This window comes from Solea solea, chromosome 1, assembly GCF_958295425.1.
Source record: "Solea solea chromosome 1, fSolSol10.1, whole genome shotgun sequence".
NCBI classification, from domain to species: Eukaryota; Metazoa; Chordata; class Actinopteri; order Pleuronectiformes; family Soleidae; genus Solea; species Solea solea.
In genome coordinates this window covers 44,774,285-44,785,225 of record NC_081134.1, presented here as the reverse complement: position 1 = coordinate 44,785,225, position 10,941 = coordinate 44,774,285, and the positions used below count along the sequence as shown (strand labels likewise).

Genomic DNA, 10,941 nt, shown 5'->3' with positions numbered 1-10,941 from the left:
CAAACGGATATTTGGTATAGTTTATAGACAATAGCATGTCTATTTTGTTTTTCTAAGAGAAACGTGCATTAATGGTGTGGCTATCTTACTTTCTCCCGTAGACTGTCAGGAAAACTTGTAGGGGGCGGGGTTTCAAGACGACAGACAGTGCTACTAACCAATGAAAATACAGCATTGAATTAGGGCTCGCCCTTACAGAGTTAGTCACCAATGGGAGCAGAGATTAGACGGTATGTATGTGCAACGCCTCTATATTGTGTTGAAAGCTCTGTCCGGTGCAGATCTAAGATCAGCGACGTGTCGTCACATCCCTGCAAACCTACAAACAAACTGTTTCCAAGTCAGCGCTTTGACAGGGCGCCGCGTTTGTCCTGCGGCGAAGCCGAGGCGTTACGCTTTGAAAGGTTGACTCCAGCACATAGTAGTAGACATAGAGAACGCGCATGAGTTAAAAAGAGAAAACAATAGTTTAGAGACTGGGATAACTCTCTTTTAATTCAAGCTCTGTTAGCTGTCTAAGTAAAGTCTCGTTCTCGAAGGAACCATTGGAGTACACGGCAAGAAGTCACTTAACACCGACCTCCGATGCAAAGTGAGTACCAACATGTTGTACTGTATTTGACAACGTACAAGGGATTTCCAATTAGTTTAAATTGCTTTTAATAGAGAATATCAAGCTGCAGTGCAGCGTGTCACACCAGCGTGCTTAGGTTCATAGTGTCAAAGTGACGCGTGCTGTGCGTTTGTCTTCATAGTTTCTGAGAAAGTGAAAGAAACTGACACAATGTTGCTTCATCACAGCGGGAAGAAGCTGTTGTGTTACTATGCTAGGAGGCTCACTCGACACAGTGTGGCGTTACACCAAAGACAGGTACAGTCAGTGAACACATGACAAAACTTCCTCGTGACACAACTCTGAACTTCCACAAAACACCCACACCCTGAACGCAGCAGCAGCAGCAGCAACAGCAGCAGCAGCAGCTCCTCCAGGATGTACAGTGTGTCAATGAGACGCTTCTCCAGGGGGAATAGAGCTGGAATACAGAGGTCAGACAGGGGATTACAGAGATAATATAGAATAGAAATACTTCATTCATCCCCAAGGGGAAATTGTTTTAACATAGCAGCAATACAATACAAAACAAATATTATAAACATAAAATGTAATATGTAATGTAAACATAAAATGTAAAATGTGCAGAGTCTAGACAGGGGAATACAGAGGTCAGACAGGGGAATACAGAGATAATATAAAGTCTAGACAGGGGAGTTCTACAGGGGGTATATAGATGGGTGTACAGGGGGATTCCCGTTTCCACTAAGGGCGGATAGGGGAATACTGAGGAAAATACTAAAGGAATACAGAGCACATGGGGCAAATGTAGAAGGGATACAGTGGTAATACAGAGGAAATACAATGGTACTGCTACTCATGCCCAAGGACACATCGGCATATAGTGTAGCAGAGCCAGGAATCTAACCTACAACTTTCCGGTTGAAATACGACTCGCTGTACCACTGAGCTACCGTCACCTTAGTGGGATTGGGGAATAAATGACAGAATACATGATAATACAATGGGAATATGGAGAGAATATAGGGGATGCATCACCTTCTAGTTCACTGCGTTACAGAGAAAAGTAGAAAAAAGCACAGACACAAATGCCATTGTTAGAAATACCTGTTGATAACAAGCTCTACATTGTATTTGTCCACAGATAAAACAACAAAATTACACATTACTATGTGTACAACTTATTTACTGTGAAGTGCTATTAACAATGAAATAAGCAGTGTTTGTGTGGGGGCAGCAATCTTGGAATCCTTACTCAGGGTATGTGAGGTTGCTCAGAGTTTTGAGTTGGAAGTCCAACTTCAGGAACGCCCCCCCGACCTCAGAAATTCCAAGTTCCGACTAAAAATGGAATGCAGCATTCAAGAAGCCTCTGTGGCCTGGAAAGTTGTGTGTGGTGACATGGAGCTCGTCACAGGCTGACGGTGACAAACCTCTGAGCGAGCAGGACTCTGGGAGACATCCTAGCACAGCCACGCTTAACGCTGTATATCATAATGAAGTTATGCACCATTTTATTCCAAAAGTCCTTCCAAGAGCAGTGCTCAGTCATTTTGAAAATGAGGCATTGCTTATATGATATAGTCTCAGACTGATGCGTGTGTGTGTGTGTGTGTGTGTGTGTGTGTGTACTTTAACATGAAATTGTCCACATAAGCCTTTCAAAAAGCCACAATATCATTTGCTTCTTTATGTGGTAAAAACGCAGAGAGACCCAAGATGTCAGTAGTAATTTATAGCAAGAAGTGATATTGTGTTTCATTGCATGGAGTCATTTGTTCCTTGTGGCATTCAGCATATTAGAGTTTATTGGCTTCTTTAAATGAAATCATCCAAGATACTGTACCTCAAAACTACATAGAATGTTTAACATACCCTTTTTTTGTAATGTTGTAATCTAACTGCTTACCAGGTACAGTGATATGCATATAATGTCCCATATTGTTTACTATTGAGCTAGTTGCTAGCACTGTTGTGGTGATGTGACTGTGGGAAAAGGAGAAATGACCTTCTCTTCCATGTATGTGAATGCCACAGAGGGGGGAATCTCCAGAGAGCCATCATTTCTCTGTGTAAAGTCGGAATTCTCTGTGGTTTCTCTGTAGTTTTGGCGAGCTCCTTTGCTGTCAGTGGGAATAGCCTAGTTCTTCTTGTAAACCTTGCCTAGAAGAAGGTGGGAGGCCTTGGCTTTGAATTCCAGCTGTGCAGGGTGAGTCTCTCAGGAGACCTTGATTATAAGTGTTTCACTCTTATAATCCCTGGTCTATGTTCAGGAGGCCAGCAGCTTAGTTTCATGAAATGTCTATGACAGTTCCATTATGCCCTCATTTCACAGAAGATCGAAGCTAATATACAAGGTGTTATTAGGCACTCAGTTTTTCCACCCTGGATATATTCACAGCTTGACTAAAACAGATGCCAGTTTCTTTTTTAAGTTAGGTGTGAGTCATCTGATGATTTTATTATTTACCCTTGGTTTTCACCAATAACATTTACATTTAAGCATGTAGCAGATACACACTACATTCAACTTCAACAAATTGATGACTGTGTTTATTGACCAAATTATATCACCACAGCTTCACAGCAAGAGGTTGCTGGTTTGCGTCCAAGGCCTGCAGTGCGTAGCTTTTCGATAAGCTGTCAGCACCTGGATAGTGAGAGGCATTTAGCTACTCATCTGTACGCAGGTTTTATAGTTGTTATTTTTCTGGAAATGCAGTTTTTTGATGAAAATCTGATAGTAAGGATGTAGTCAAAGGTGGTAATGTTCTGTTAGAATGTGGTACTATTGAAATCTGTCCACAGTGTGAGATTGTAAAGACTGATGCACGCATTTTGGTATGATCTGCCATATAATTGCAGTGTTTTAAATGGTGCAAAGTAAACTTGAGTCAATAGGATAGTTTGAGTTACATACACAAGAGAAGAAGAGGAAGTCAGTGAAACAAACGACTGACCCACTGACGACTAAATATCACACACCAGACAGGTCTTAAGTCTGTCTTTAAAATTCTTAAAACATGTACAATTTGGATGTACATGCCCTTTTATACCTTATGGAGGAATGACAGTGCTCTGTTCGGAACATTGGGATGTGTAGCGATTGCAATTGCACTTCTTGTGTTAGTTATATGGTCAGCTGCACCAACTCAGAGCTCAGAGCTCAGAGCTCAGAGACTTTGCCTCTTGGTGGTTGTCTGAACAGGTGTCTCGGTGCTGCGGCTCCACATAGCTTGCATTCCCAGGGTTTTGTTCTTGGCTTGGAGGGTCACTGAGTAGAGGGAGGAAGGTGTGGGAACCAGGAATGCTATGTACACAAGGCTGGACTGAAAATGAGTTTGCGTGACCTGCTTGTTGAGACAAACACTCCCTGTCATTGCAACTGCCTGGTTTGTGTTGCTGAGAAACCTGTCAGCACGCCACTGCACTGTTCACGGCCTGGGACAAAGCTGAGAGTCGCCTTTCATAAATGTTCGTCAGCTGCAGGGCTATTTTCTTGGAGCTTAAGGGTGGGTAAGATACAGTGGCTCTTAAGACTCTTAATCCGAGCATTAGTTCGGATGGCTGTCAGCAAACTCAGACTCACAGGATGTGGCCTGTCTAAAGACAAACCACAGTTTCAGTCATCTTCTATATTAGCTCCAGTGCAAGAATTGACAAATAAAGGAATGCAGCCATTCCGCAACTGTACTGAACTAAAATCCCCCAGGAGCCAGAGAATATAAAGCGTCATTGCCATATTGCTTTGGCTGCTTTTAGTACTCAGTTTACTACCCCTTCATGAAGCTTTGAATCATGGGTAAACATACTTTCACTACTTTCACAATTGCAAAACTTGGCAACACATGAAATAAGACTAAAAGCATGTTGTGGCTGTGGCTGAATCCAGTTATAAAGTGTGATGACAGATGGATCAAACCTATTTATGCGCTGCTTATTGCTGCTTGTCTGAGGTTTTCTATGCTGACACTTAGAAAACTTAGTGTTGTCTCTTTTTTTGGTAAAATTGAGAGCAACATGATTGCATTATTTAAAGATGCTGATAGAAACTACAATAACAAATCTACTGTAAGTGGAAATGACCATCTCTGAGTCAGTGTGTCTTACTTCACACTGGTTATGGTTGGGGTGAACTGATCAGAATATCGAGTCCATCCAGCCATTCTTATCTGTCTTTTTAATGCATTCATCAAATTATTTATATTATTTATTTTCATTCAACCCTTTTATTTGTCAATGCTATTCTTTCTGTGCTTAATCACATCTACTCCATGGTATCACTAATCTCTGTTATGAGGCTACAGGGGACTTGTGAGCCTCCTGCTGCTCTGCTGATCCCAGACAGAGAGATTAAAGTCATGTACTTGGCATGGACACAGTTGATAAGCATCACCAGTAGTGATGCAGTGTTGTTTTGCCTCTTGCCTGCCTCACAGAGGTGTAGGGTTTCTCGCAGCACCAACTAAGCCTTCGCAGTGCTGCTGCTGCTTCGCCGGAATGAGCCCAGCGAGCAGATGATGGCCATCAGACACCGGATGCTGGTTGCATTCTGTTCCAGCTTATGTACATGAAATGCCATGCTCACTGTGCAGACACACTGCCCTCTCCATTCACAGGGGGTCATCATTTGATTCAGAAAGTAGAGGGACTAAAAGTGAACAGCTCCAGTGTGTAACCTTTCGCTGGTTGGTATGGTTTTCCTATAGCATCGTCTCAACTTGGGCAGAGTCATCGTAGCAAGGCTGCATGAAACTGTCGTCAGTTCGTTTTATACGCAACACACAAACAACTGACTAGTGACTTGTAAAGCAGTTATTTTTCGTGTATTGAATCATTAGACTCAGTTAATTATAAACATTTGTTCACAGAATCATTCAGCACTTCACTGAACTGACATACAGCGTAAGGGGTTGTGATGCGGCAGTGCTGTCACTAAATACACCAGACGCCTCATTAACATTAACATTAACCTCATTAACACGTCTTTTTAACTGATCTACAGTTCTGCATTGTTCAGTTTGATTCCTGTGTTGCCCGTTGCGTGTCACCTGTCGCGCTCATGACTCTTCCTGTGCAGACACTCAGTCAGCCAATCAGTGACCGGCAGTCTGTCGCTAATGGAAAAACAAAAAAAACAAGTTGCACTGTGCTGGGACTTGGTAGTGGAAAATTTGTCTCGGCTCGCTTAGTATCACTCACGGCCTTCTTTTTTAGCCTAATTTAGCAATTATAGATGTTTTTTGTGTTGGTGAGCAATTTTTTTATTCAGTGTTTTCACAAAAGCCTTATTTTCTTGCATTTTATTATTACAAAAATATACAGTTATTATTGTTAAACATTTGAATCTAACTTTTAAATGAACAACTGAACACAGAACCGCAGCAAACAAGTCAAATAAATAAAGAAATAAATAAATAAAGGCCAAAGGCTTAACATTCGGACACTTTAGATAAAAGAGTGCCTGCCTCCCTTCCTTTTTTTTTTTTACATAATGGTATGACCCTAGTCTGTCCTCACATGTGATTGGCTGCAGGGTGTGCCCATCAAAATAAAGGTATATATATATATATGTATATATATATATATATATATATATATATCTCTATAGAGCACTTTTCTAGTCTTGATGACGACTCAAAGCTACAGTTTTGCCATTCACCCATTCACTTGGTCTGTGCATGGTCAGAAACATGCAATGAGCATGTAGACTAGTGGTGCCGGGAATCGAACCCACAACCTTCAAGTTGAAAGACGACTCGCTGCAGTCGCTAGTCATTGAAGGCCGTGTGTTTTCTCAGGGGAGGCGTTGAGTTCACTTCGCTGATGTCAAGCTTATTTGTCTAATGCTGTTTTATTTATGAGGGTTTTCCATGCGTGGCCACTCTTTAGCATTATTATCTTCCCTTCTCTCACTGCCCTGTGAATAATTCAGTATTCTGGGAGCGAAACTCAACCAAAATAGACCAAAAGTGTGTGTATTTGTTTGTGGCTTTGTTTGGTAAATCACAGCAACCACTGAGTATTTGTGTAGTTCTGCTATTTAAGTTATGCCTTTGTTCTCACAAGTGATGGAGAGTTGACTTCAAGGCCGACTTCTCTGACTGGTAATCAAATGCAGTCGATTTGAAAATAAGCCACTGAGTGAAAAAGAATTAGCCATCTTTGTCATTTGATCCCACAGCCTCAAGTATGCGCTGTCAGCATGATGTCACCACACAGTGATGGGTATCCGGTGCTACATTAATGGACCATGAGGTTGCAATATTCAAGCAGCTGGTGTTGATATGTGTGAGCTGGGATGCCACACACTGATCCTGTGACTGTTTTCATACAGTACTTTCTTGCCTTGGTGACTGAAGATGTAGACCACACACACACACACATAGAGTACGCTGATGTCACTACCATCTGCTATTTGTTGGAACCTTTGCTCATATCACATAGCCAATGCAATTCTGTCTGTTGCAAGCATTGCACATTTAATGGTCACAGGGTTTAGACCAGGGGTTCTCAAATGGGGGTCTGTGGCACACTGCTGGGCGGGCGGGCAGGGTTCAGTAAAACTTTCCAAATTCATCCGTTAATGCTATTTGACAGTGTGGGTGTTTATTTTTGAGTTTGGTTTTATTATATGTGCACTATATGTGGAATGTTTCTTTTGGTTAAGAAATAAAAAACGCCTATTTGATATTGAAAGAAATAAAGTTCAAGTACATGGTGAAAGGATTTTTTTTCTCTTCGCTGTGATTAGTATATGTCGTCAATTTTAGGAAAAGTTGTTATTATTATTATTATTAGTATATTATTGCCACCATGTTTTGCCTGTTAGATGCCCTTTCCTCTCTCCTGCTGCCCTGATCTTAGGAATCAACTCCAGGTAAAATGTCATACAACCACATGACCTCTCTTGGCCTTCTTGCCGCAGTGATGTTTGATATCATATGCAATCATTTAACCATCTGGTTAAGTTCTGATTACTGCTCTGATGCTCCTCCATCTCTTCATTAATCTTATCATATTTGCTAAATCATGACAATTATGGCTGCAAGATACAGCTTTCCATGCATGACCTTGCCGAAGTAAAAGCAATGATGTGATGACTGACACGAGACAGGACACAGAAATAGGGAAGCCAGGGTAGGTCGGTATGCTGGGATCTTTCTGATGGGTGGGGTATTGCAGAGACCTTGAACCCTTAAGAATGAGGGATTTCTCTACAGCAGCCTGTTTCTTTTCAGTTGGCGAGGACACCTTTCAGACGACAACACTGGCTTTCACTCATTTAATCCCCACCTTTGTGAGTTGGGGCGACTCAAGTAGCGTCAGCTGTGGCTCTGTACACTTGCTGCTGTGTTTTCTTGCTACCTCCATGCGGCTGCAGGCCCGTAAGGCTGAATTTGAATTTGCCTTTTCTTCTCAGCCCCCTATTTGCCTTTCGACTGCAGCCCACAACAAGTGAAAATGTCAGCAAAGGGAGGCCTGTGTGCCTCACTCTCTCTCACTCTGTGTGTGAATACACACTTTTGTCTCTGAAGTTGCGGAAACATGTTCCGCAGCCTCTGTGTTTATGTTTGTGTGTGCATGTATCGGACAGACATCCATTCATCCATTCGTGAACAGTATAGACCCAGTCTGTGCCTATTCCCCTGTTGCTCATTGAAAGCAATTAGAGCAATTAGACTGTGAAAACCCCCTCACAACAGCCTATTATAGCCGTTTATGATGCAATCATCGCTCTTTGATGATGTGGCCTATGTGATTAAAAGCATTCAGTCAGTAAGGAGATTGAACTGTGAGCTATCTAAAGCGATAATGAGACTGTGTACTGGATTGTGCTCTGTCAATCAACTTACCTTTGTATGATGGTAACTGCCCATTATGCTATGAACGTTAGCAATTTCTTCAAGTCACTAAAGCTGTGTTTTCATCATGGTACGGTCCGGTTTGGTACAGTTTGGAATGGAAAAGCCCATGGTCAGGCTTGCACTTCGACTGAGAACAATACCTTCACTACCGTTCAGTTTATGACACACAACGTAGCGCTATGAACCGCGCTATGAACCGAACCGTGGATTTTGTGAACCGTTCCACCCCTATTACCGTGCTCAGGGGTACCCCAGAGCTTTTGACCTCTCTCTTTGCCGTGGGCTGCCCATTCTATGCCCATTTTAGTGTGCTGTGTAATCCTGAAATGACCAGGTGCCAGTTACTTGGGCACTAATCCGTTCTGAATTAAAGAAGCAACTGCAATAAAATGTTCAAAGCCATCTTTAGTTGTAGATAACACTGTAGCAGGATTAGCATAGCTTCTGTAATTTGAACCTAAACTTGCCACAGGTGTAATTTTGTATTTGCCTTTTACTTAAAAGTTTTTAAACAGCTGTAATCAGTCCCGGCTGCCTGTATGGTACCCTTGTATCAAAGGAGAGGCTGCTCACTTGGCTCCGAGCTGACCACTAATTGCAAAGTAACCCCCTGAAAAGGCCTTCGAGCGGAGGTTTTTTGTGGCTTTGATGAAATGAAAGTGTGATATTTATAGTTTGCTTTGAATTGTCAGGAGTTGATAAGAGAAGGCTTGTGCACTGTAGGAGTAGTTTACTGTGTCACTGCATTGTCATGTGGACGGCGAGTCCGTTTGGATTTGAATAGAGTTTGAATAAATTCACTCAGCAGGGTGGAGCTGTGGTTTGGTTTCTAGGTCCACTGGGTCACAGGGTTTGTTTATGGTGAACGGGGACATGTGTTTTAAGAACAGAAAAATAAACAAACCACAAAAATAAAAACACAGCAGACATAAATATATACTTTTGTATATACATACAATACATTTGGTGGCTTTAAGTATTTATTTAATATTTGGTATTAGCAAAAATATGTAGTGAGCCTGTCAGTATTCTTCCCTCACATTTAAGAGGACTCAGCAAGATTGCATAGATAGTAGATCTCGATTGTAAATCAAATATTGATCGATACAACGTCACAATCTTGACCTTCGAGATAGATAGATAGATAGATAGATAGATAGATAGATAGATAGATAGATAGATAGATAACTTTATTTATTGTAATTTTTTACAAACTGAAATGTTGCTGCAATAAATTTGACAGCAAGTGCAGTCTAAATGGAGTAGTTTAAAAGAATAAACTGTATTTGATGTGATAAACTAATGATTCTTACGAATACTTTCGTGAATAATCTAATCTAATCTAATCTAATGTGATGCAGTGCATCCTAGCTACCAATATCATACTCTTCGAAACCCTGTCTCTCACAGTTGCTCATTATAAAAGCTTTTTCTGTGCCCCCAGTTTCCTCTCTTACTTCCGGCGTCATCGGCACCAGATAAAGACAAAGCAGCTCTTTCTCTGTCTGTTTAGGAGTCGTCCTTTTAGCGGCTGGATGCTAATCTGACCGACCATCAGCAGCTTCTGTGCCGGTCAGGGGAAGACTGATAGAGAAAGGCTGATATAGATAGCAAAGGCGGGGTGTAGAGGGGTGGCACAGAGGGTGATGACTGGATCATTTGGCATCTGGTGAACAGAGAAGTATTGTGTGCCAGTGGGTCACTGTGCGACAGACCACTTCTTTACATGGTTAAAGTGATGTTAAAGCACCAGAATCATGTGGAGTGCACATTTACCAACCGTACACCTGAAAAGAAAATGTAGACAGAGAAATGATATTAAGAAATGCATCATATTTAAACATGTTCTCATTTTAATTCACCTGGGATTAACTCCAGCTCTCGAGAGGATAAAGCAGTGAAAAATGAATGAACTTGCTTGGTGATGCTAGGTTGTAAAATAAATTTGGCAAAATATACTTTAGTCTTGTGGTATATGCTTTAGGCCTTGATCAGCAGGTATTCATTCAAAATGAAACCTCTAACTGTAGATTGCAGATCACTGCTACACACGAGCGGTAAATAGTGTGTATTAATCTTTAAAGAAGGACAGAGTAGATACAGAGTAGTGGCTTTGTTAATCAATCTGAGTCTCCGATGACGCATCTTTTTCCACGAGGGTTTTAAACATTTATGGACTGTGGATTGTGGATGGACAGGATGTTGGCAGTTAGATGTAAAACATCTGATTTACACACACACACACACACACACACACAGAAGGCTGTGACTGGCTGATTTTCAGAGAAATGGTGTCAGAGCTGCACGTGTTGTAGAGATTACACCTGACAGAGGGATACAAGTGGTTGGTAGTATAAATTAAATTAAATTAAATTAAATTAAATTAAATTAAATTAAATTAAATTAAATTAAATTAAATTACAAAGTGCACTCATTCCAAATTAGAATCCATTATCAAATGGACTTAGCTCATTAGAGGGCAGTTCCAGCATTGGAGTT

At 41.3% G+C, this 10,941-nt stretch overlaps 1 protein-coding gene across 3 annotated transcripts in view; it reads left to right on the top strand.

Moving 5' to 3' along the window:
• The first annotated feature begins 298 nt into the window (after nt 1-298).
• The window catches only part of mpp7a (MAGUK p55 scaffold protein 7a), a 124,358-nt gene continuing 113,715 nt past the window's right edge, over nt 299-10,941 (top strand). For 2 of the 3 annotated variants that reach the window (XM_058629148.1, XM_058629130.1), the window contains exon 1: nt 299-592. The gene's annotated coding sequence lies outside the window, so the exon portion shown is untranslated. The remainder of the gene's footprint in view (nt 593-10,941) is intronic. The other variant, XM_058629157.1, reaches the window with a different exon arrangement.